The sequence below is a fragment of the Macrotis lagotis genome, chromosome 1 (genome assembly GCF_037893015.1).
Source record: "Macrotis lagotis isolate mMagLag1 chromosome 1, bilby.v1.9.chrom.fasta, whole genome shotgun sequence".
NCBI lineage: Eukaryota > Metazoa > Chordata > Mammalia > Peramelemorphia > Peramelidae > Macrotis > Macrotis lagotis.
The window spans coordinates 20,193,388-20,220,904 of NC_133658.1; the positions used below are offsets into that span (position 1 = coordinate 20,193,388).

General features: G+C 42.0%; 1 protein-coding gene across 1 annotated transcript in view; it reads left to right on the plus strand.

Moving 5' to 3' along the window:
* Positions 1-27,438: 27,438 nt before the first annotated feature.
* LOXL2 (lysyl oxidase like 2) overlaps positions 27,439-27,517 on the plus strand; it is a 141,731-nt gene continuing 141,652 nt past the window's right edge. The window contains exon 1 of the mRNA XM_074195360.1: positions 27,439-27,515. The gene's annotated coding sequence lies outside the window, so the exon portion shown is untranslated. The remainder of the gene's footprint in view (positions 27,516-27,517) is intronic.

Consider the following 27,517-nt stretch of genomic DNA (forward strand, 5'->3'; position numbering starts at 1 on the left):
TGAGTCTGTTTAGGGTGGGAGTATACCGGGCTGCAGCCTTGTACATACAGCCCATTAGATTTTCTAGACCAGTATGGAAGTCAAATATTCCCAAAGGAGACATTCCAAGGCATGCTTGCTTATTTCTCCATAAGTTACTTGGAAGATTCTAATTCATTCCAAGCATAAGACAGAAGAAGAAAACCATCCTTTTTGAATTCCCAAAGATGTTAAATTGATAATTTCATATGCTAAACATTCAAGCTTCTAATTTATAATAAATGTTGCCTAGAAAGGGCTCATAGTTCAGCCTTGGCTTTACTCTCCGTAAAGCTGCATTCCATTCACAGCATCTCTGAGGATGGCAGAGGTGGAAGGGGGTGAGGAAGGGTTTCCTAATTTTTAGAGATGAATCATGACTAGAAAAAAAAAAGCCTGCAAAAAATTAGTTGAGACTGAACCTAGATCACAAAATGAGGGGATCAGAGTAGGTGAACTATGAGAAACTTCAATTCTAAACCTTAGAAAGGTTTGAAACTAGTCTACTTAAGATGATTGTCTCCATAAATTAATGAGTAATAAGTTTGTGTGTGTGTGTGTGTGTGTGGATATAGATAGACTACAGACTATATTCTCACACAAGCAGCTAGGTGGTGCAGTGGATAGAACACCAGGCCTGGAATCCGGAAAACCTGAATTCAGATGCAACTTCAGACACTGACTAGCTTTGTGACCTTGGGAAAGTCACTTCACTGTTTGCCTCATCTGTAAAATGAACTGGAGAAGGAAATGACAAACCCTTTCAGCATCTTTGCCAAGAAAACAACAAAATGGGGTCATGAGGAGTCAGATACTTCTGAACAATATAACATGTATATTTTATATTTGAGTTAATATCAAAGAATTCCTGCAAACAAGTCCATTTTGGTCCTATAATGTAAAAGATGAAGGCGATATGGACTGGTGGATGTTGGAGAGAATTGCCCGGAGGGGCACTTTAAACAAGATGGCAGAGGAGAGACTACAGCCAATCTCCCCTGACATTCCCCTCCAAACAACTTAAACAATCCCTCCACCTCCAGTCTAATTCAGGAGGAAAAGGAGGCAGAGGAGGAATGGTTTGGGGAGATGAAAAAGAAGGTACTTGGCTGTGGATGACTCCAAAGTCAATCCTAATCTTGCTGTTGGTGTCCCAGAGAGCTCAAGTGTTTAAATATAACTTGTTGAAATGCTCCTTTGAAAGTAATGCCTAAGGATAAACATGATTCTTGTGTTTATGGTTAGATAAACTGTGGAAATAAAACTGTATTTTGTGTTACCTTTATTGAGACTAACCCTAGGACATAGACAAATGCCCATGTATTCCGTAGAGCAAACAGCCTCTGTTCCCCCACAAGGGCTTATGAAGAGGAAGAAAAACCACACATCGTTTTTGTATTCAAACTGACTGCTGACAAGGTCAGCCAAAGATAAGGGAGAACCTTTTGAATCCCAAAGCATAGGCCCCTGAGTTCCCTGCAGCTTTGCCATGAGCATCCACATCAGAGTGAAACATAATCCTTTCAAAAGACTCGGCTCCAGAATGTCAGATTTAGCCTGTGATCAGGTCTTCTGACAAAGGAACAAGTTTATTGGTGTTTGTTTACACAGGTTTGTGTGTTTTTTTAAACCAGGTTGGCCCCTCACTCCCCATCCTTGTTTCTCTGCAGATCCATCAAGGCAGGATGAAGGCTCCCTTTGCTATTTGACCTTCATCTTGGTCCCCTTGGCAGGTGCTCTGCTTCAGGCCTCCACAGCCACTTGGACTGCTCAGTCAACAGACCCCAAACTGTTCAGTGCTAGGAGCCCTTTGGGAAACCCAAACAAGAGACTGGTGAGTGGAAACCAATTCTTCCTCAATGATTTGCACTGAGAAGAATACTTGAAGGTATCCATCAAACTCTAATGATGATTGCCAAAAATGGCAGCTCCCCCATATAAACTCAAACCCAGCTAGATGGAAGCTTAAGAAAGGGCTTGGGGGTGGGGGGGAGGTTGGAAGAGGATTTCCATTAAATCATTCCCTTTTTGTTTTGGGGTAGCCCACTGTACTTCATAGCTGGGCACCTCTTCAAGCCTGGAGGAGAAGGGGAGTTGACCAAAGTCCCTGTGACTCTTCCAATTGGTCCTAATTTGTTTACCTTGACCCCTGAGTTTATAATTATCAGTGATGATTTCTTGAGGAGTCACAGTGTCCACATTTGTGACTCTGGGGTCAGCTCTCTGTTCATTCCACGATACCTCAGCTACATTTTGCAGGTGAAAAAATTGAAGGTTACTTCATTTCGTGATTCTCCGATTATCAATGCCAAAGGAAGCACCCCTCCCCCCCCAGGGAGACCTAAGGATCTGCCATTGCCTTGGAAAATGTCCTGAGCAGAGTCAGAAGAGACACTTCTCACAGAATAATAATAAGCATTTCCTTAGTGCTACGAGGTTTGCAAAGGTTTAAAAATATCTCATTTGAGATAACTCTGGGAGGCAGGTGCAATTATCATTACTATTTTACAGAAGGGGAAACTGAGGCAGATTAAGTGGATTATACAAGTGGTGTCTGTGGTGAGGTTTGAGTTCAGGTCTTCCTGATTGGATCTAACACTCACCTGAATCAATGAATTGCTCCAGATGCTTTTGTTTTGGGGGTGACATTGTAAAAATCCTATTAAGCTTCAGAACATTGCAGACTCTTCAGGGAGACCTGTGGCAACTCTCTGGGTAATCACCTGCCCAGGAAAATCAAAGGGACTTAGATCTTTCCCAGATTATGAATTATTGCTGTGTGGTTTTAATGTCAATAGCTTGCTCTTTAGAGCTAATTGCTTTTAATCCGTGTGGCTCTGTTTATCTGCCGGCCTGCTATTTTAGGAGTTTATAAATAAAGAATAAATAATCAGCATGAAGTCCTTCTCACCATACTGCTTCTGCAATCCCCAGAGACAAAAACAAACAAAAAAAACCCCACAACTCTGATGTGTGAGGTCTGTGACCCGGTTAACTTCTGTGTATTTCCAGATAGCCACTGGTATTCTCCATTTGCCCTTAACTGCTTGGATTAAATATACTCATAAATGCAGCATAAAACAGTTATGATCGTTGATATTTTATGTGGTGATGTGATGTGATGTTTTGTCCCTCGTGCTCGAAGAAGGCCACGACATCAGAGAGATGATCCCATGACAAGCACATGAGTGGGATTGGAGTGAGGGGGTGGTGCTAAGTCACCAATCTCACTTTTTCCTCTAGTCTTCTGGGTCCAGTGGTCAGATAGGAATCAGGATGACTGGAGATGGCCAGGGATGCAAGGCAATCAGGGTGAAGTGACTGGCCCAAGGTCACACAGCTAGTGATGATCAAGTGTCTGAGGCTGGATTTGAACTCCCTTCTTCCTGACTCCAAGGCCAGTAGCACAGTGGATAGAGTATTGGTCCTGGAGTCAGGAGGATCTGAGTTCAAATATGACCTCAGACACTTAATAAATTTTATGTGAAACAAGATTGGGAGACATGCCATGATTAGACTGGGCTGCCTTTTCCTTCTACCCCTGAGACTCTCTGATAACTTTGGGGAGTTCCTCCTGGGACCTCTATTTGGAGGCAAGGCCCAGACCACCCATTCTTTAGTCTCTAGATTTCTCCACCATGGAGTGCACAGTACTGCCTTCCCTTCCTCCCCTCCACATCTTTTCTGCGTCTTTTGTCTTCTTTTAGAAGATAAGTTCTTGGAGGGCAGGGACTGTCTTTCTTTTTTGCTCGTATTTATTTCCTTAACACTTAACATAGTTCTGGTGTCTGGCAAGAGCTTAATAAAATGTTTACTGACTTAGGTTGCTAAAATAGAAACAGCTTAAAAAATAGCCAGAAAAGTCATCTAGATTAGAAGAATGTGGGAGCCACAGACACCAGAGAAAACTGTGGGAGATTTAAGCCTTTCTTAGCCTTTTCTCAATTATATAAACAAGGCAATTACTACTTGGGCTCCAGGATGAGCTCTTTGGCCTCAGCAGTGGTTTTGATCACTGAAGCCAGGATGCCACCCTTAGAACTTTGTTCTCAAATTCTGTATTGACAGACACTTGCAAACAACACAAGATGCCTTCAGGGAGATATCTCTTTGCAGCACTGCCCTTCCCTCTGGGCATCATCTCACCCCCCTTTCTCTGCCCTGTGGCAAAGTGAGTCAACACCTTCTTTGAGAGGGCAGAACTCCCCATTTCAGGCTCAGATGAAGCAACAGACCCAGCTACTGCCCTGCCTAGTGGTCATGTTATCCCCAGTGAGATGCAGCTTGAACAGGAATCATGGTGGGGGGAGCACTGTTTGTTTAGCTCATTCACCCTCTGGCAGGAAATAACTGATGCCCAAAGGAGTGCCAACAGCAGTGTCTAAATTAATAGAGGGGCAGGCCAGGTGTGGAGCCTGAGAGGCAGAGAGGATGTTGGAGGCCAGCAGCAGAAAGATGTCCCATGGGGCTGCCCAGCCCACTCCTCGAGGACAAAATGGAGAGAAGGATCGTGTTCTCAACTCCAAGAGGCAGCCAATAGAGAACATACTGGAGTTCGATTCTCACTCCTAGCCTCTACTAACTTAGGGACCTTGGATAAGTCCGTGGAACTCTCTTTTGGCTTCAGTTCTCTCCTCTTTCAAATTGAGATAGGGGAAGGTTGGACTAAAAAGCCTCTAAGGTCTTGTCACTCTAGGTCTGTGACTCCTTCCTGAAGCTGCAAATACCCCAGTGGGTTGGGAAGGAGAAAAGGCCTAAAGATACAGACAGAAGGTGGAGGATGTGAACAAAGGCATCTTCTGTTAAGGACCTTTCATTACATTCCCAGAGCTTATCATGGTCTCTGGCCCATGGTAAGCACTTAACAAAGTCTGGTTGGCTGATTCCTAGTTTGGAAGCTCTGGAAGATCAGACCAGCCTTGGGCACAGGACTTGCCCATAAGGAAGCACTTGATGTTTGTCTGGACCATCAATTTAGAGCAGGAAAGGACCTCCATCGTTCTTTAACAGATATGGAAGCTGAGGCCGAGAGGAGGGAGCCCAGCTTCTCTTTTTCCAATTCCAGGACTCTTGCATTGGGTCCACAGAAAGGGAGCTGGGCATCAGGGAGGGGTCACTGAGGATGGTGAAAACATTGGCATTCATTGTTCAAATTTTTTCCAAGTTGGGCACAAAGGGGTCTCCAAACAGGCACGTTGGCATCACTAGTCCAGGTTCTGTCATGGACTTGGATCATCTGGCCAAGACTGAGCTGAGCTTCTTCTCTTTGATGGTCATTCTCACTGCCGAAGCCAGAAGTCTCCTACCACATCCCCTTGGATGTGTGACCAGATGTTGCCACCTAGTGGACATGTCTCTGTTGCTCCTGGGCCTCTTCCTGGCTGGAACTCTCTTCCTTGTCTTTCTTTGAGTTCATTATGTCTTTGAAGGGACCTTTCCTCATTATTTTACAAGTGAGAAAACTGAGTTCCAGAGAGAAAAAGCTGTATTTCCCAAAATTGGTGGCACTGGGCTAAGAGGTTTCAGACACTAGCTATTTCTGCAGTACAAGCTCCATGAGACAACTAGATAGCCCATGGGGATAGCATGCTCGGTCTAGAACAAGGAAGACCTATGTTCAAATCTGACCTCATGCTCTCACTGGCTGTGGGACCCTGGCCAAGTCACTTAATCCAATTTGCCTCAATTTCCTCATATGTAAAGTGAACTGGAAAAGTTACTGGCAAACCATTCCAGTAACTTTGCCCCAAATGGGATGACAAAGGGTCAGATGTGACTGACAACAAACAGTTCTAGGAAAGCAGGAAATATGTCCAATACCTTTTGCTATAAATATTGATAGAGTTCTTTACTTAAAGTAGGAAACACCTGAATTCAAATTCTACCAAGATGCTTGTTAATTGTATGACCCTGGGCAAGTCAATTTCTGTTTTCTCATCTAAAATTGATGATAACAGTAATACCTCTTTAGGTTGTTGAGAAGATCAAATGAGACATCATATGAAACTCTTTGAAAGCTGTAAAGATTGATATAAATGCTCAATATTCTAAGCCAGGGATTCTTAACCATTTTTGTTTTATGAATCCCTTTTGCAGTCTACTGAAGGCTATATACCCCTTCTCAGAATATTTTTTTCAATTTTTAAACATATATAAAATTTTGAGTTCTTTATTCTATTCCTTCCTCCTTCCCTGAGATAATAGGTAATCAGATATAGGTAATACATGTACAGTTATGTAAAATATTTCTATATTTATCATCTTATGCAAGAAGACTTGAATAAAAGAAAAATGAAAGAAAAAAATGAAAAATAGCATGATTCAGTCTGTATTCTAACAATATCAATTCTTTCTCTGGAGGTCAGTGGTATGCTTCATCATTTGTCCTTTGGATCATTGTATTACTGAGAATAGCTAAGTCACTCATTTCTTCATTGAACAATATTGCTGTTGAGGTACTCCTGGGTTCTTCTGGTTCTGTTTTCACTTCCCTATGCATCAGTTCATGTGAGTCTTTCCAAGTTTTTCTAAATTCACCCCACTGTCATTTCTTTTTTCTTTTTTTGTTTTCTTATTTTGCTAGGCAATGGGGTTAAGTAGCTGCCCAAGGCCACATAGCTAGGGAATTATTAAGTGTCTGAGGCCAGATTTGAACTCAGGTACTCCTGACTTAAGGGCCAGTGCTCTATCCACTGTGCCACGTAGCAGCCCCTGTCATTTCTTTTAGTACAATAATCCTTCTTTTTTAAAAGATTGGATTTTTTATTTATGATTTATTTTTTATTTTGTTTTGAATTTTTTACAATTTTTCCCCCAATCTTGCTTCCCTCCCCCCACCCCCCACAGAAGGCAGTCTGTTAGTCTTTACATTGTTTCCATGGTGTACATTGCTTTAAGTTGAATGTGATGAGAGAGAAATCATATCCTTAAGGAGAAAAAACAAAGTATTGTGCCTGATTGTTGCACTAATGGAATGAGCAAGTCCATCAAGGTTAGTCATCACACCCATGTTGCTGTTAGAGTGCACAATGTTCCTCTGGTTCTGCTCATCTCACTCAGCATAAATTCGTGTAAATCCCTCCAGGCTTCCCTGAATTCCCATCCCTCCTGGTTTCTAATAGAACAATAGTGTTCCATCACATACATATACCACAGTTTGTTAAGCCATTCCCCAATTGAAGGACATTTACGATAATTTCCAATTCATTGCCACCACAAACAGGGCTGCTGTGAATATTTTTATACAAGTAATTTTTTTTATACATTACTAAAATATTCTTGTTTAAGAGTAAACATAATACTCCCTCCCCCCCCCAAAATATAGACCCTCATGAGAAATAAAGTAAAGGAAAGAGGAAAAAATGTGTTTCAGTCTGTGTTCTGATACCATCAGTTTTATCTTGGGTGGGTCACATTCTTTTTTTTTTAAGATTTTTCAAGGCAGTGGGGTTAAGTGGCTTGCTCAAGGCCACACGGCTAGGTAATTATTAAGTGTCCGAGGCCAGATTTGAACTCAGGTACTCCTGACTCCAAGGCTGGCGCTCTATCCACTGTGCAACCTAGCCGCCCCGTGGGTCACATTTTTTATCATAAATCCATCATAAAAGTTACTTCCATATTTTCCCACTGTTGTTGCTTATTGTAATTCCCTCCATCCATTTCTCCCCACTATCATATATTTTCTCTCTCCTTTTATTCTGTTCCTCTTCTAAAATGTGCTGTAGGGTAACTGAGTGGCACAGCGGACTGATCACTGGCCCTGGGGCCAAGAGTCCCCAAGCCCACATACCACCCCTGAGACCCAGCAACCACCTGGCCCTGTGGTCCCAGACAGGCCACCCAATCCCAACCCCTTGCAAGAAGTTAAAAAGAAAATGTGTTATATCTGACTATTCTCTCCTATGATCCACCCTCTTCTCTATCACCGACATCCCCCCCCTCTTTCCCCTTCTCTTCTTTTTACTCTAGATGTCTATACCCTATTGAGTGTGTATGCTGTTTCCTCTCTGAGCCATTTCTGATGAGAGTAAAGGTTCCCTCATTTCCCCTCACCTTCCCTCCTTCCATATCATTGCAAAAGTTCATTATAAAAAAATATCTTAGGGGTGGCTAGGTAGCACAGTGGATAGAGCACCTGCCCTGGAGTCAGGAGTACCTGAATTCAAATCTGGCCTCGGACACTTAATAATTACCTAGCTGTTTGGCCTTGGGCAAGCCACTTAACCCCATTGCCTTGCAAAAAAAACCTAAAAAAATATATTTTATGTGAAATATCTTAAGCCTATTCTACCTCTCCTTTCTCTTACTCCCAGTGTATTTCCCTTTTAGCCATTGACTCCATCCTTACAATATTCTATATCTCCAAATTCAGCTCTCTCCTGTGCTTCATCTATAAAAGCTCCCTCTACCTGCCCTATTAAATGAGGAGTTTCACATGAATATTATCAGTTTCATTTTTTCTATGCAGGAATACATGTAGTTCATCATCATTAAGTCCCTAATATTCTACTCTTCTCCTCCACTCTCTAACCTGAGTCCTGTATTTGAAGGTCAAACTTTCTGTTCAGCTCTGGTAATTTCAACAGGAACATTTGAAATTCTGGTTCATTGAAAGTCCGTATTTTCCCCTGGAAGAGGATGTTCAGTTTTGCTGGGTAGTTGATTCTTGGCTGCATTCCAAACTCTTTTGCCTTCTGGAATATTATATTTCAAACCCTATGAGCACTTAATGTAATTGCTGCTAAGTCCTGTGTGATCCTGACTGCAGCTCCATGATATTTGAATTGTGTCCTTCTGGCTGCTTTTAATATTTGCTCTTTGACTTGGGAGTTCTGGAACTTGGCTATAATATTCCTGGGGGTTGATTTTTTTTAATCTCTTTCCAGGGGAGATCGGTGAATTCTCTTAATTTCTATTTTTCCCTCTCCTAGGACATCGGGGCAATTTTCCTCTAGGATTTCTTTTAAAATGAGGTCAAGTCTCTTTTTCTGATCATGACTTGCAGGTATCCCAATAATTTTTAAATTATCTTTCCTGAATCTGTTTTCCAGATCAATTGTTTTTTCAATGAGATGTTTTACATTTTCTTCTAATTTTTCATTCTTTTTTTGTGTTGAGGTGTTGTGTCTTGACTAACTGTAAAGTCATCAGCTTCCTTTAGCTCCATTCTACATTTGAAGGATTTGTTTTCTTCAGAGAGCTTTCTTATCTACTTTTCTATCTGGCCAGTTCTGCTTTTTAAAACATTCTTCTCCTTAATAACTGTTTGAACTGTTTTATCCATTTGGCCTAAGCTTGTTTTTAACATGATATTTTCTTCAGCACTTTTTTTGGATCTCCTTGACTAAGCTGCTGACTTGTTTTTCATGTTTTTCCTGCATCTCTCTCATTTCTTTTCCCAATTTTTATTCTATATCCCTAACTTGATTTTCAAGATCTTTATTGAGCTCTGTCATAGCCTGAGCCCATCTCCTGTTTTTCTTAGAGTCATTAGATGCAGGAGCTTGTATTTCCTCATCCTCAGATTGAGTATTTTGATCCTTCTTGGTATCATAGACAAAGAATTTCTCAATGATGTTCCTCTTTTTTCTCTGTTTACTCATTTCTCCAGCCTGTACCTATTTTGGGGTACTTTCTGAGCTTTTGAGTATTATTGGAACATTCACTTTGGTTTTTTTGGGGGGACACCTCACTGGAACCTTTATTCTTCCAAGGTCTTGAATTCTCTTGCCTGTGCTTTGATATGTAGATGACCACAGGTACTCCCCTCTGCCCTGGAGCTGTGAAGAGGGTCCCTGCTTTCTTAGTATGGAAGGCCAAACTGCAATCTGGATCTGAATGTGGGCAAACAGCAAAGTCCTTTCCCAGGGAGAGCAGAGAGATTTCTGCAGTCTCCCCTGACCCCCTTACTGTCTGTGGGCTGTGCTCTGGAGGTGCAGGCTAGTTTTCCCAGATTCCTGTGTCAAGTTCTCACCGCAGGGCTGCTCTGAGGCCGGTGCTCCTCACTCCACATTCATTCTGGTGCAGCAGAGTTCTCTCACCTCCCCTTCAAGCTGTTCCCAGTGATCCCTGGGCTGGGCTGGGCTGGGCTGGGCTGGGCTGGGCTATGCTGAGCTGCAGCCAAGGCTTTTTTCCAACCCCCTATCCTAGTGAAAAACATCTTTCCTGCAGAACTTCTAAGTTATCTTGGACTGGGAAAATGTATCACTCAGTCTTTCTTGTGGGTTATGCCCCTCTAAATTTTGGATAGAGTCATCATTTGATGGCTTTTGGAGTTTTGGGGGGAAGGAGTTTCTGGGAAATCCTGCCTTCACGCCGCCATCTTGGCTACACCCCATCTACAATGTTTCACTACACATATATTTCAGTTTGTTTAACCATTCCCCAATTAATGGGTATTTCTTTGATTTCCAATTCTTAGGCACCACAAAAAGATTTTTGTACAAAATTTTTATCTTTAGGATATTGCTGGATCAAAGGTATGCAAATTACCCTCCAGAAAGGTTGGACAAGTTTAAAACTCACCCAGCAGTTTTCCCACATTCCTTCAAAATTCATTTTTGTCATATTAGTCACTTTGATAGGTGTATGGTAGTATCTCAGAGTTGTTTTAATTTTCATTTCTCTGATTAATAATGATTTAGAGCACTTTTTCATGCAACTATAAATAACTTTGATTTCTTTGTCTGAAAACTTCCTGTTCATATCCTTGGACCATTTATCAATTGGAGAATTATTGTTTGTTTATCAATTTGACTCTGTCTCTATATATATTTGAAAAATGAGGTTTTTATCAGAGATTCTTATTGTCAGAATATTCTCCTAGTGGTCTGTTTTCCTTACAATTTTGGTTGCATTGATTTTGTTTCTGCAAAAATGTTTTAAATTTTATGTAATCAAAGTGATCTGTTTTCTATTTTGAAATGATCTCTACATCTACTTTGTATCAAAATTCTTCCTTTATTCATAAATCTGACAGATAAACTATCCTATATTCTCTTAATTTGCTTATGGTATCACCCTTTATGTGAAAATCATGCATCCATTTTGACCATAAGATATACAGTGTGAGTTATGGGTCTATACCTCATTTCTGCCAGATTGTTTTCCACTTTTCTCAGCATTTTTTGTAAAATAATGAGTTTTTGTTCCAAAAGCTTGAATCTTTGGGTTTATAATATATTAGATTACTATGGACATTTACTATAATGTAATTTGTACCTAAACTATTCCACTGATCCACCACTCTATTTCTTAGCCAGGACTAGGTTGCTTTGATAATTTCCACTTTATAAAACAGTTTGAGATTTGGTATGGTTAGATCATCTTCTTTCACATTTTGTTCATCACTGATTCCCTTTATATCCCTAAGTTTTTGTTCTTCCAGATAAGTTTTATAAAGATTTTTCCAACTTTATAAAATAATTTTTAATAGCTTGATATGACACAATAAATAGATTAATTTAGGTAGAATTGTCACTTTTATTATATTGTCTCAGCCTATCCCTGAAAAATTAATATTTTTCCAATTGTTTAGACCTTACTTTACTTGTAACTTTATTTTATAATTGTATTCATGTAGTTCCTGGTTTTGTCTTGACAGAGAGACTCCCAAGTATTTCTTTTTAGGATTTTGCAAGGCAAATGGGGTTAAGTGGCTTGCCCAAAGCCACACAGCTAGGTAATTATTAAGTGTCTGAGGCTGGATTTGAACTCAGGTACTCCTGAATCCAGAGCCGGTGCAAGACTCCCAAGTATTTTATATTGTCTACAGTTATTTTTAATGAAAATTCTTTCTATCTCTTGCTACTGGACTTTGTTGGTAATAGATAAAAATGCTGATGACTTATGTGGGTTTATTGTGTATCCTGAAACTTTGCTAAACTTGTTAATAATTTCAAGTACTTTTTTAGTTGATTCTCTAGGATTCTGTAAGTATACAATCATATCATCTGCAAAGAATTATAGTTTTGTTTCTTCATTGCCTGTTCTAATGCCTTCAATTTAATTTTCTTCTCTTATTGCTATAGCTAGCTTTTCTAGTACAGTATTGAATAATAGAGGTGTTAATGGGCATCCTTGCTTCACCCCTGATTGTCTTGGGAAGGATTCTAACTTATCCCAATTACAGATAATACTTGCTTATGGTTATAAATATTCCTTATAATTTTAAGGTAAACTCTACTTATTTCCATGCTCTACTATTTTTTTACAGGAATGGATGCTATATTTTGTAAAAGATTTTTTCTTCATCTATTAAAATAATTATATAATTTCTGTTGGTTTTGTTACTGATATGGTCAAATTTTGCTGATAGTTTTCCTAGTGTTGAACCAGTCCTGAATTCCTGGTATAAATTCCACTAAGGCTTAGTTTATGATCCTTGTAATATATTGCTGTAATTTCTTTGTTAGTATTTTATTTAAAATTTTTGCAATGATATTCACTAAAGGAATTGGTTTATAATTTTTTTTTAGTTCTTTTGGGTTTGGGCATCAACAACTTATTTGTGTCACAAAAGGAATTTGGTAGGACTCCTTCTTTGACTGTTTTCCCAAATAATATATATATATATATATATATATGTATATATATATATATATACATATATATATATATATATATATATGTATATATATAGTATTAGGATTAAATGTTTGGTAGAATTCATTTGCGAATCCATCTGATCCTGTGGATTTTTTTCTTAGGAAGTTCATCAATGGCTCATACAATTTATTTTTCCCTAAAAGTGGGTTATTTAAGTATTTTATTTCTTCTGTTCATCTGAGAAATTTATATCTTTGTAGATATTCTTCCATTTAATTTAGGTGGTCAAATTTATTGGCATATATTTGAACAAAATATCCCCTAACAATTGTCTTAATTTCTTCTTCTTTGGTGATGAATTCACCCCCCCTTCCATTTTTGATACTAGTAATTTGTTTTTCTTTTTCCTTTTTTATAAAAATTAAATTTACCCAATGGTCAGGCTGTTTTATTGTTTGTTTGTTTTCCCACAAACCAACTTCTAATTTTATTTATTAGTGCAATGGTTTGTTTTCTTTCAATAATTTTAATTTCTTCTTTGAGTTTCAGGATTTCCAATTTAGTGTTTAATTGGGTATTTTAAATTTGTTCTTTTTCTACTAGTTGTATGCCCAATTCATCTACCCTATTTTACTGATGTAAGCAATTAGAGTTATAAAATTTCCCCTAAGTACTGCTTTGATTGTGTCCCATCAATTTTAGTATGTTGTCTCTTTACTGTCATTTTCTTTAATGAAATTATTTATTATTTCTGTGATTTTTTTTTCTCTAACATGCCTATTTTTAGGATCAGAATATTTAATTTCTAATTATTTTTTATCTCTTTCCATTGTCCATTATTGAATATAATTTTTATTGTATTGTGATCTGAAAAGGAAGTGTTTACTCTTTCTGCTTTTCTGCATTTGGGTGTGAGTTTTTGTATCCTAATAGATGGTCAGTTTTTGTGTATTGGTTATGTACTGCTGAGCAAAAGGTATATTCCTTTCTATTCCCATTTAATTTTCTCCAGTGTTCTATCATATCTAATGTTTCTAGAATTTTATGAATCTCCTTAATGTCTTTCTTTTTATATTTTGGTTAGATTTATCTAGTTCTGAGAGGGGAAAGTTGAGATCCTGCCCTAGTATAGTTTTATTATCTCTTTCCTCCTGTAACTCATTCAACTTCTTCAGAAATTGAGATGTTATACCATTTGGTACATATATGTTTTGTATTGATATTATTTCATTATTTAGTGTACCTTTCAACAAAATAGTTTTCTTATTTAGCTCTTTTAATTAGATCTTTTTTGTTTTTTGCTTTTATTTTGTCTAAGATCATGATTGCTGCCCCTGTTTTCTTTGCTTCAGCTGATATATAATAGATTCTACTCTGGCCTTTACCCTGTGTATATCATTCTACTTCAAATGTGTTCCTATAAACAGTATATCATAAAATTTTGTTTTTAATCTATTCTACTATCCACTTCTGTTTTAGAGTGAATTTATCCCATTCTCATTTGTAGTTATAATAACTAGCTGTTTTCCCTCCAATGTATTTTTTGCTTGTTTATTCTCCTGTCTCTCATCCCACACATCTTTTCCCTACTCACAAATGTTTTACTTCTGATCACCTCCTTCCCCAATATACCCTCCCTTTAATCAGTTCTCCTCCTTCTATTATTCCTATCCCTTTTTTAATTCTTTATAGGGTTAGAAGGATTTCTATATCCAATTGAGGATGTGTTATTCCCTCTTTGAGCCAATTTTGATGGAAATAAAGTTTAAGCTTTGCCTGCCACCCTTCTCCCTTCCCCTATGACCATCTTCTGCCTTTTTTAATGTGGGATAATATACTCCATTCAACCTTCCCCCTCTTTCTTTCTTCCAGTGCAGCTCTCTCTCTCTCTCTCTCTCTCTCTCTCTCTCTCTATATATATATATATATATATATATATATATATATGTATATATATATACATATATATACCTATATATATACCTTCTAATATATATACATATATATACATATATATGTATATATACATATATATACCTTCTAATTGCACTTATAAAGTTAAGTTACAAATATTATCTTACCATATAGAAATACAACCAGTTGAATTTCTTGTTTTTTTAACTTTTTCTTTCCCTTGAGTCTTAAATTTGGAGGTCAGATTTTTTTATTCAGCTCTTGATTTTAATTTTAATTAAAGATGCTTGAAAGTATTTTATTTAGCTGATTCTTAATTGTAGTTTTAACTGCTTTACTTTCCAGGATATCAAATTCCATGCTTTTCAGTTCTTTAATGAATAAGCTATTAAATCCTGTGTAGCTCCATATCTAAATTGTTTCTTTTTGGCCACTTGCAATATTTTCTCCTTGATTTGTGAATTCTGAAATTTGGCTTTAACGTTCCTGAGTTTTCCTTTTTAGATCTCTTTCAGGCAGTGAGTGATGGATTCTTTCAATTCCTACTTTGCCCTCTGGTTCTAAAGTATCAGGCCAGTTTTCTTTGATAAAATCTTGAAAAATGTTGTCCAGGCTTTTTTTTTTAATCATGGCTTTCAGGTAGTCTAATAATCCTTATATTATCTCTCCTGAATCTATTTTCTAGGTCATTTGTTTTTCCAATGAGAAATTTCGTATTTTCTTCCATTTAAAAATTTTTTAATTTTGTGTTATCATTTCTTTTTTTATGTGTGTGTTATCATTTCTTGATGTCTCATAAGGTCATTAGTTTTCACTTGTTCAATTATACTTTTTAAGGAATTATTTTCTTCATTGAACTTTTCTACTTCCATTTCCATTTGACCAATTCTACTTTTAAGGAAGTTATTATCTTTTCCCATGCTATTGTTTCTTCTTTCATGATCCTCTTGCATTATTTTTATTTCTTTCCCCAATTAGTTTTTACTTCTCTAATTTGTTTTTTAAAATCCTTTTTAAGCTCTTCTAGGAATTCTTTTTGGTCCTAAGATCAAATTGCTATTCCCAAGGGTTTCACATGTAGCCATTTTGACACTATTATCCTCTTCTAAGTTTATGTTTTCTCCCTGTCACTGTAGTAACTTTCTATAATCAAACTCTTTCTTTGTTTTTTTGATCATTTTTTCTCTCTCCCTTTTTTGGTGACTTGGTATTTTTATGTGAGTGCTGGACTCTGGTCTTGCATTGTCCCACACTTATTGGGCTGGGGCTCTAGGTCTTCCTGCTGGCTTTCACTGGACTTCGGGAATTAGTTGATCACTTTCTTTGGAGGGCTGGCTTCTCTTCTGGCTTATACTGTTTTGGGGGGGGGACTCCCTGTTGACTCCCCTACTTGTGGGATTAGTTGCTATCGTACTCCAGGGGTGGGACCTTGTTATTGGGTTGTTATGGTAACAGAGTCCTTCTGGCCCCTGGAGGAGGGATCTTGATCTGCACCAGGGTTAGGGTCCTGTTGCCACAGAAACAAGTGACTCTCTGCTAGCAGACCCTGGAGGAGTAATTTTATTGTTGATCAGCTTGAGAGATGGGGTCTGCTGCTGGGTATGCCTTCTGATAGCTCCCCAGTGGCAGTTGTGGGTCAACCAAGGGTGGTACTTCACTGTTGGTCAGTAATAGGGTCAAGGCCTTGATGGTGGCTTGTGCTGGGGTGGGGTCCAGGAGTGGGGTCTTACTCTGCATAGACTGTTCACTTGCCTATGGGGCTGCTGGCTTGCAAGAAGACAGGGCCTCACTGCTGGATTGCCCTAGGTGTGAAGCCTTGTTGCAGGTCTCCTACTTGAGATTTGGCTGCAGCTGCTCTTGGACTTCAACCCACCCCCACTCTACTGAGACAGGTTTTTACCTGTGGGGCAGATAAGCTGCTTCTCTTCTCCTAGATCAATTCTGAGGTAGCTTCTAATTTGGGGAGGGGAATTTGGAAGGGCTTTAGAGGGTTCCTTCTTCACTCCACTATCTTGGCACTGAAAATCCCAGAATAAATTTTCTTTAATTGTATTCAAATTACAAAGTAAATCAGTGTTTAGTGGAAATAAAGCCTCCCCCCCATCCAAGCTCAAAGACCTCTTGAAATCTGTGAATCCTAGGTTATGAACTGATATAAATGGGGAAGCTTATCCCCCCCCAAAAGGCAGTGACTTGCCTAAGATAACAGATAGCAGATAGCAGAAACAAGATTTGATCCCCTGTCTCTGATTCTAAAGGCAGTGTCCTTTCTGCTGGTCTACCATGCCTTACAAAGCACATGAAGATGTACTGGCTAAAGCAAGAAGAGCTGCCTCATGATTGGAGGAGAGGAAAGGAGAAGAGAGTGGGAGATGAAGAGAAGATGGAGCTCAAGGTAAATCCCTACCACTTCCTGCCATCACCTTCCTGGCTTGCCTTCTCAGGTCTGCCATCTCCTCTGGGTGCAGAGAAGGTGACAAGGCCCTATTTGACATCTTCCATCTGTCCCAAAGGACTTTCTCTTGCACCAAAGCCACCTATTCCATCGGTGCCAGCTCAAGTCTTGGCTCTCTACAGATGCCAGTTGTCTCCCAGCTGGGATGTGGAGAACTGTCCCTTTGACTTCAGGACTCTCATCTCCTGCTATACTTGCCCTGTGAGGGGAGAGAAGAAGAAAGTTGGAGAGGGGGACTTCCTTATCCTGCTATATAGGTTCGACCCATCAGCTGCTATGCATTTTCTGCCTAATCTCTGACCTTCAGAGAGAAGAGGACTAGTGAAGCCGGGTCTTTTACCTGACCATGGGCATCCCATCTTAAATTGCTCTTGTCCAATTCCAAAATCATTCAGAATGGTGTCTGGTGGGGGAAAAATTGTAAAACTCAAAACATTACAAAAATGATAGGTAGAAACTACTATTATATCTAATTGGGAAACAAATACAATATTTGTATAAAAAAAAAGTAAAACAGTCTTGATTGGACAAATTAAAAAAAAAAAAGAAGAGTGATGCCCGCCATTCAATCATGAACATTCTCCTGCCTGGTCCCTTCACATTCTAGTGATTCTGAAATCCTGTAGATCATCAGCCAAACCCTATTCTAAACCCTCTACCATATGATTCCTACTTTCCATCCTCATTTCTGCCACTCCAAAGTTTCTAACAAACACCACCCAGCCCTTCTTCTCTGTCCTCTGGAATGCCTATTCCTTAGGCAACAAAGTTCCTTTCATCCTTAATCTTTTCCTCACTCACTTCTTCCATCTATCGGCTCTTATTAAAACCTGACGCTCCCCTGATGGCACAGGATCCTGGCCACCTTTTCCAGTACTGGCTGGACCTTCACTCATTTTCCTCAAACAGAGAGTTGGAATACTGCTTGCTCTTTAAGGTCACTTCCAGGTTTCCATCCTGCTTCCATCCCTCAGTAGTTTCTTTTCCTTTGAAGTCTCCAAATGGGTCACCAAAAGTCAGACATGTCTGAACAACAATACACATATGTGTGTGTGTATGTGTATGGATGTATGGACACAGAAAAAACATAGATAATAAATACTAGATCATTTGAGGAGGAGAAGACACTAGTGGAAGGGAGCAGAAAAGGGTCCCCGAAGAAGGCAGTATTGGGATTAACAGGGAATTTCAGAAAGAGAGACCTTAGTATAATCCTTTTACAGATGGGGAAGCTGAAGCCTGGAGAAGGAGGTGAATGGTCCAAAGTCACACAGTTTATTGGTTCTAGATCATTCCACTCTTTTCCTGGGATTATGAAAAGAGACAAAAAAAGTAATTTGCCTACTCTGATTTGGATTGGGATGGAGGTGAAGCAGTGTGGATCAATGGGAAGAACCTTAAATTTGTAGTCAAAGGACCAGGGTTCAGATCTTGGCTCTGCCATTAACTACCTGTATGACTCCAGACACACAGCTTAATAGCTCCCCTCCCCGAGCCTCAGTTTCGCCTCTGTAAAATAGGAAGATGGGTTTACATGGCCTCTTAGGCCCTTTCCTGCTCTGATCTCACCATCAGTGATGCCTTCCTTTCCCCCCCTCCCCAAATGTTTTTTTTAATTTAAATTTTCCTAAAGGGGGATTATTGTCCAAAAGGAACAAGAAATAAACTTGTCCCATATTTGTGAGAGCTCCAAGGTAGAGATAAATAGTGGGAAGCAGTTACAGAAAAAAAGTTTTAGAGGATCTGGATTCAAATTCTGCCTCTGATGTTTACTACCAAGTCAATTCATGTCCCTGGGCCTCAATTTCCTCATCTTCAAAATGCTTGGACTGGATGCTACCTGAGGTTTCTTCTAGGTCTAAAGTTATGATCCAAAGACAGATCTCCTAGACAATGCCTCTGTCTGCCTCAATCCTGGCCTTCTGGCTCATTTAGACTCCCCTTGACAAACAGTTCTTGCCCCCTTCTGCTACTGACCTACCTTTTGGGGTACTTTCCTGGCACCCATTCAACATCTGTGGTGGAATTGCTTCAAGATGACCGGGTAGGAGAGAAAAAGGACTTCAGTGAGAGTCTGAAAACATGGGGTTCTAGACCAAACTCAGCCTCCCTGACTCCCTGTGGGCCATATTTTCAGACCTCAATTTCCCCAAAGGTAAAAGGAGACCTTGGAAAAACTCATAAGCTCTTGGATATATTGTTGAGCGAGACCCAAGATCCTGGCCAACTCTGACACATCACCATCCTGTGAGTCAGGCAGCGACCTCAAGCAACCCTGCTCTACCTGGGTTCATGGACAAGCATTTTTTCCAGAAGATTGTCATTGCTTTCATTGGGCCAGTGGCTGGCTGAGATCGTGGATCCAGCCACATACCAGCCCATGGTTGGCCTTCTGTCTGCCTCCAAGAAAATGCTTCCGTTGTTGTCTGGTCCAGGCTCCAGCCCTCTCTCTCTCTGTCTCTCTCTCTCTCCCCCTTTTTCTTTCCCATCCCTGTCTCTGTCTCTCTGTCTCTCTCCTCCTCTTCCTCCTCCTCCTCCTCTTTGTCTTACTGCCCTCTCTCTCTGTTTCCCCCTTTCTCTTCTCCTCTCACCCTTTGCCTCTATTTCTCTATCTCTTTCTTCTCCTCTCTCTGTTCCCCCCTTTGTCTCTCCTCTGTCTTTCTATCTCTTTCTAGCTCTATCTCCCCCTCTGTCTCTCTCCCCTTTGTATCTATCTCTGTTTCTCTCTGTCTACCCCGTCTTTGTCTCTCTCTCTCTCTCCCTCCCTCCCCCCCCTGCTCCCCATCATTCTGTTGAATCACCACTGGATCAGGCCCTGATCCTTTGAGAGAAGGTAGCCAGACCTGGCAGGATGAAGGTGTCTGGGACTAAGGCTCCAACCAAAGCCTGCTTTTCTCATTTTCCTTTTCTTTTATTCCTACAACTGTTAGCAGAATGTCTCTCTCCCCCTCTCCCTTTGCTCTTCTCCCAGTGGGATAAGAATGACATGGGGACATTAGCACAGCTGCTAATATATGGGGTATGAGCTGGCCATTGGCAAAACCATGAAGCGGATGTGATTTCCCTTCCCCAAATTTTACGGTCTCCACCAGTCCCTAATGTTTCCCTAAGACTCTCATGCTAATTTGGAGGGGTCTCCTTTTTAATCATGTCAGGCCACCCTCTTCTCCACACACACACACAGACACACACACACACACACACACACACATACACACACACACAGTAAACATGATGCATGATGGAAGACAAAGAGGACTTGGTTTGGAGTCTGACGGGTTTGAATTCTGATTTTTGCCATCCACTTGTTTTCTGTGAGTCCTGGGGAGGCACATTCTAACTCCCTTACTGAAGTTTACAACACAAAATGACTTCTGGGTAGGAGCTGGGGAGAGGAGGAATGAAGGACTTGCCTTTGCCCTCTATAAAGGCCCTAACTCTGCCTGCATATTCCTGCACAGGGCTCAGGCCTGGAGAGAGGGGTCCAGACTCCTTTTCTTACCCTCTCTGACTCTTTCCACCTAACACTGGAGCCCTAGGAAGACTCTGAGGTCTCTTCCAAACAGGAACTCAATGTATTATATAGGTCAGGTATGGGACAGCTATGTAGTTCCTTCATACAAAAGATGCACAAACCCATGTTGGCAGTGATTTCAATAAGAAAGTACTAAGATACTTTCCAGTTAGGATGATACTTTAAACCCCAAAACATGAGATGGGTTATTTAAGTTGAGATCAAAATGCTGAATTGGCATTTCCCCTTCATCTTGATGCTGAATTATCTAAACAGTTCCTTTAAATCTCCTGGCAAGCCCTCTCCAGGGATTAAACTCATCCTCCAAAGTGGCCATCAATCCAATTCACTCACAAGTCAAGACATCCTCTTTAAGAATGACAGATGAACAACAACCACAGCAATAATCTAAAGATGGGGGCACTCTCATGGTGACCATTCCCCAAAAGTCTCTCTCCCAGGATGGCTCCTATACTTCTTTTAAGGGTTTTTTTTTTTTTTTGCAAGGCAGTGGGGTTAAGTGGCTTGCCTAAGGCTATACAAATGATAATTATTAAGTGTCTAAGGTCAGATTTGAACTCAGGTACTCCTGACTCCAGGACTGGTGCTCTATCCACTGCACCATCTAGCCACCCCAATGGCTCCTATACTTCAGAGAGAGCTGCCAATAGGAGGATATTTAGGCTCGTCTAGGAAAGATATTTCTTCAAATATCCCATAACTTTTGGGTGCAGGGGAATGGAAAGTCACAGAAAGAGAATGGTACATACTACAGGTTCCAGAGAAATAAAAAAATGGAGACAGAAAAAGAGAGAAGAGAGGAGGGGAAAGAAGGAAGGAGTGGGAAAAGAACCAGAGGACAGAGTCACACTTTTTATGGTTTACTTGAGTTGGCAGTTCTTTGTTCAGAGATCAATCCTTTTTGCTGTATCACTCTCCCCATCAATTTCTCCCTCCTCCTTTCTCCAACATGGAGAGCCAAGAACCAATTGCATCAGCCGGCCAACATGGCTCCAGAAGAGTACTAGTCAGAGCCATGGGGAGGGGTTCCCCTTGATTATACTCACTTCCCATAAAATGAGGAGGTTGGTCTAGACCTCTGAGGCACCTAGGATCCTATAAACTATTGTACCTATCTAGGCTATACCCACCTTCAAGACAAGAAGTGCAGATCCATCTCCCCCAACAAGTCTTCCTTGACCTCAATTCAATCCAATCCAACCCAACCCAACAAGCCATACTTTGTGTTGTCACACAGTAGGCATTTAATAATGTTTGCTGGCTGACTTCTGGAAAATCCAGTATTTACAAGAGACATGTATGTGATCATTTGAGAGAAAGGATTTAATGAAAGATACCAGAGAAACCAACCTAGAGTACATATCCCTAGGGATTATGAGAAGCTTGGCAAGGGGGGAATGAGGAATAAATGGTAAAGCACCATATTAGCTTGAAATATTCCAAAAATTAACCATTTTGGTGGGAAAAAAATTGTACCAAAATTTTTTCTATATGAAAATGTTTTCTTATTTGATGTTTATTTCTTTTATGAAAACACATGGTTAACTCTTGAATTTATTTCTTTTTATATGGAATAGGGAGTATAGAAAGGTTAAGTGAATGCCAAGAGGTACAGAGACCAAAAATAGTTGGGAGACCTCATCTTCCCCTGTATAAGGCAACTCCTTGGTTGAGACTGAAGGAATCTAAGGATTCTAAGATACACAGATGAGGAAGGAACTACCTGTACACACATGGGGCTTGGAATGCCAAATCCACACAAAATTATATAGACCAGTTGGGTAAGAACATAACATGTTTGTAGGGGAATAAGTGCAAGAATCCTGGAAAAGTTGGCGAAAGCCACATTGTGACTTTCATATTTGTATGCCAAGCTGAACAATTTTCATTTTGTCCCAGAGGCAATAGGGAGGCCATGAAAATTCTTGAGTCAGAGCAATGTGGTCAAATTTGTGCTTTAGCATGGTCATTTTGGCAACCAGTTGGAGGAAGAATTAGAAACGGGAGAGTCCTGGAGATGAAAACCCAAGTAGAAGGTTACTAAGAGAATCCAGGTCAAAGGGATAATGACTCTGGGAACAGAGATGGCGCCATAGAATGGACAAGACATGCTGATGGATATGAGGCATGAGGGAGGGCCAAGGATGTCTCCAAGGCTTTGAACTTAGGTGACTAGATCCTGTCCTTAAAAGAAATAAAGAAATTTATAAAGGGGTGGGTCTGGGAGATCAGTCATGAATTTCATTTTCGACATGATGAGTTTGAGAGTGGATGAGTTTGAGATTGAGATGATCAGTTTGATTGGGCATATCTACCTGGAAGTTGGTCATGGGGGCTAGAGCTCTGGAGAAAAACTGGAGAGGACTCATGCATAGAGATATCCTCTCTGCCCTCATTAGGCCTCATCTGCATGAAGGATTTAGGGCAGAACCTCATGGTTTAGGAAGCTCTAGAAGTAATGACTACAAACAAGCCAATTTGGGCTGGATATAAGAGGAAACTTCCTACCAACTCAAGCTGAAAAGGACCCATTCCTCAAAGAGGAATGAACTGTCTTGGGGGTGGGGGGAGTCTCTTGTCAGGTATGCCATGGTGGGAGGCTGAAGCTTGCAGCTCTCCTCTTGATGCACTTTTGGTATAGACATCTTTCTTTCTCTTTATGAAGGAAATCCCAGAATTTTCATAATTGACAGAAAAACTCAGTAGCTTTTTTAGCTGTCACTTAACTTTCCTGTGCCTCAGTTACCTCATCTGTAAAAAGAGGAGTTTGAACTCATGTCCTATAATTTTCTCCCAGCTCCAAGACAATGTTCGATCCTATGATCATCCTGGTGGAATGAGAAGAGAGAAAATTGAAGGAGAAAAAACACCATAGACAAGATAGAGGAAGAAAGAACACTAAGAAAGGGCAAACAAAACACGAAAGACCCTGGCTGAGTTTCTGTAGGAAAAGACAAGCTATGGATGGAATTATAATCCTTTAATGTTAGCTAATGCTAGCAGCCCTCATGACTCCACCACCCAGGCTTACAGGCGACATTTCTTTAACTATCATTCTTCAATGGATGGAAAGCAATTTAAGGGATCCTGCTTTAGGGGAAGCTGTAGGATTGTAGCTTTAGAGCTGGGACTTCAGAAACTGAGGAAACTGAGCCCCAGGAGTTTAAATGATTTGTCCATGGTCACAGAGATACTAGGTGGCAGAGTCAAGTCATCATATCATAGCGCAACAATCAAAAGGGATTTGAGAGCCCAGTGGGTCCATTCCCCTTAGTTTGCTGATGAAGAAACCAAGGCAAAATCAAGTAACTAAGGTCATGGGGATTCAAGAAATACAGTTTACGTCCCAGCTTTAACACATCTGTGTGACTTGTGAAAATGGTCTCTCCTTCCAAAACTCAGTCGTGTTACCTGTAAAGTGGAGGAATGATGTCCAAGCTTTTTTCCAGACAGCCTGGCAACTGTTTCAAAGGATGAGAACAACCCATGCAGTTGAGGGTCATGGCCACTGGGTGGCGGCAGGACCAAAGCTGACTCCCCAGCATCTGGCCAGGGTCTACCTGGGACTGTCCTCTTTGCCCCACAGTAGTCACCAAGCTGAGAAGATGACTCCTAGCCACCACCAGCAATGGCAATGGTGTCTTGAGGTATACTGGTGGTGGAGAGAGCTCTGGACTCAGAAGTCAGGAGAGACAGCAACTGTGTGTGGGTCCTGTCCAGCCACTTCATCTCTTGGGTGCACATCGGGAAAATGGGGGGTAATCAGGGTGTCTGTCCTCTGGGGTGGTTCGAGGACGGCTTCATGGAGGCAGTGGCATTTAAATTGGAGTTAACTGTGGGAAATTTTCAGGAGATATTCCAGGCATTGAAACAGAGGTGTGGAAGCTTGAAGCTGTAGGTAAGACTGCACCATGCCTGGAATGAGTTAATAATGCTCAGTAAATGTTTCTCGCCTATTGATTGACTTGGGGGGTGGGTGGACTGGAACTAAAGTTGGAAATCTGTAGTTCAATGAAAAAAGTTGGGTGGTTTCCGATCATGATGGGTCTTGAAGGCTAGGCAGAAGAATTTAAATTGTAAGTGGGAGACAGTGGGGAGCCCCTCCAAACTTTTGAGCTGGTGGACACCATGATCAGAATTACAGAATCTTGTTACTGAAAGGAAATTCAGAGACCATCTCATCCCATCATGGAAGAAGTAGTCCCCAGCAAGATTCTTGCTGAGTGGTGGTCCAGGCTTTTCGCCAACTCCTCCATGGAGGAAAAATGCCACTAATAATAATGGCTTGTATTTCTTTAGAACTTTAAGATTTGCACAACATTTTACATATATTCTCACATTTGAGCTTCACATAGGGATATAGGTGCCATTATTCCTGTTTTATAGATGAAGAAACGGAGGCACATAGAAATTAAATGACTTGTCCAAGATTACTGGCTGGTATGTACATGAGGCAGGATTTGAACTCCAAGCCACCTAATTGCTTATTACTTTTTTTTTAGTTTTTGCAAGGCAGATGGGGTTAAGTGACTTGCCCAAGGCCACACAGCTAGGTCATTATGAAGTGTCTGAGGCTGGATTTGAACTCAGGTCCTCCTGACTTTAGGGCCGGTGCTCTCTCCACTGCGCCACCTAGCTGCCCCACTTGTTATTTTTCTAAGACAATCTCTTCCATTCTTCTGGACAACTCAGATCATTAAGCAGTCTTTCCTGCCATCTGGCCCAAATCTGCCTCTTAGCGGCTTGTGCCCATTGCTTCTGGAGGTAGCTTCTGAGACTAAGCAGAATGAGCCTATTCCTTCTTCCAAGGGACAGACTTCCAAAGACAGTGGCTGTAATTCTTCTAATTCTTACTGGCCCAAACATTCCCATGTCCTTCACCCTATTCTCCTGTTGCTCAAAGGGACTCAGAGCCCCTCATCAGCATGGTAATTCTCTTTGGGACACTCTCCATCTTGTCAATGCCTTTCCTAACAGGTGATGTGCAAACAGACCACAATAGTCTGCTGGGAGACTACTGGGAGACCAGGGCAGAGGAGAGAATGAACATCCATTCCTCCTCCCTCAACACAATCTAAGACCATCTTTATTCACTCAGTTGCCATTGGCTCCCAGGTAGGCCACAAAAATCCTTTTTTTGGGTGGGAAGGGTTATTTTAGAAAAGCCATGCTTCAGGCAGACTTTGTCCATCTTGTACTTGTAAATTTTGATTTTGTTTTGGAATCCAAGTGTCTTACATTTACTCGGGTCTTGTCAGACTTTCCCTGAATTCCCATCAAATTGCGTCTTCCTGGATGTGACCCAGTCATCTGATGACTTTGAATTCTGGGTGTACTACTCAATGACCAACTCCCAACGTTGTGGCCTTTGCAAGTTTGATGAGGCTGATATTGTCTACCAGCACAATGCCAGTCCCCAGCCCTTGGAACATCCCAATGGAGGCTTCTTGCTAAGCCGGAGGGCAACTAGGAATGCATGTGTGCCTAGAGACGTGGAGGAGCCAACATTATTCAGTCAGTTCCCATATATCTATTAAGCACCAGGTGCCAAAACTCCGAGGCTACAAAGAGGCAAAATACAGTGCTCTCCCTCCAGAAGCTCCCAATGACAAGACAACCCGGGAAAGGAAGATGAAGAGGGGAAGGAGAGGAGAGTACCAGGGGTAGCGATAAGATGGAGATGTCCTGGGGGGAGTGAAGAGATGGGTGGCCTGGCTGCCTTCCTTCAGTGGAGATTCTAAGGGGAACTCTGCACCTTCTAATCAGAGGAAGCATCCCAGAGCTGAGGCGTGAGAGCCAGGGCTGAAGTGATCTTCCATGAGGAAGAGGATCCTGGAGATGATGGGAAAGTCCAGAGGAATGAGCTGGGTGAATCCTGGAAATACACCCAGAAAAGCCAAGGGTCCTGCTCCCAGGGAGCTCACATTCAAACCAAGGAGAGCGTGCAGCGTCAGCAGCAGGGCGGATGGCAAGGTCCTGCGGTCCTCAGGATGCAGCAGCAGGGCCCAGGGTCGGGTCTCTTCTTTCCTGTCATCTCTGGGGATAAAACCACCTCCTTGAGCCGTTCTTGACCCGTCAGAGACGTGGCTGCAGAGGGGGAAAGGGACGCTCCAGGACCTTCCCAAGAGTCTGGCCCTGCCGCCAGGTCAGAGATCAGAGCCGAGACCAGCTAAGAAAGGCGATGGCGCCGGCACTGTGGAGGCTGCGCTGCCCGGCCTTCCTTCAAATCACCCGCCGCTCCCTTGTGCTCTGCAGCAGCTGATGCGGAGAATCAGAGAGGGGCGGCACTGCGGCAGCAGTCACACAGCTGGCCTCGGAGCACCCAGGCCATCCCGCTCCGAGGCGGAGGCAGACGGGGCTGGGGAGGACCCAGGCTCCACCTGCGCCCTTGGGTCACGTCCAGCCCTGAGCTCCAGGTGGCCTCGCCCTGAGATGGGCATCACGGAGCAAGGAGGAGCCATCGCTCCTCTCCTTCTCCTTGCCAGTCCTTGCCCCGTGGGCAGGACGCAGAGAGAAGTGACTCCTCCAGGGCGAGGGGTCCAGGGCTCGGAGATGATGGCGGGGTGGGGAGGGACAGCCGGGCAAAGGCTCGGAGACGGGAGATGGCGCCTCCTCCCGGGTTGGAGAAAAGGGGGAGTTGTGGTCTTTAACAGCAGACTTCTTGGTGGGGATGCTTCGCGCCCCCCGGGGTGAAAGGGCTGGGAAGGGGCAGGGGGCGGCCCCGACCCTGTCTCCTTTCCCCGCCCCTGCGGGGCCCGTGCTGGGGCTCGGGGAGGGGCCACCCGGCGAAGTTAGAACAAAAGGGGGCCGGGACTGGGCAGCCGGGCGGCGGGCTGGGCTGGGAAGGGGGTGGGCCGGGGAGGGGTTTTCTGGGCGGCGCCAGTGAAAAGGAGCCGGAGGGCTCGGGAGGCCGGCTAGCCAGGGCAGCGGCGGCGGCGGCACCCACCCAGGCGGAGGCACCCACCCAGGCGGCGGCCGCTCCCCGGGGCCAGGGGCTCCCGCAGCTAGGCGCAGCCCCTGTCCAGGGCGCTCCTGGGTGCCCCTCGGGT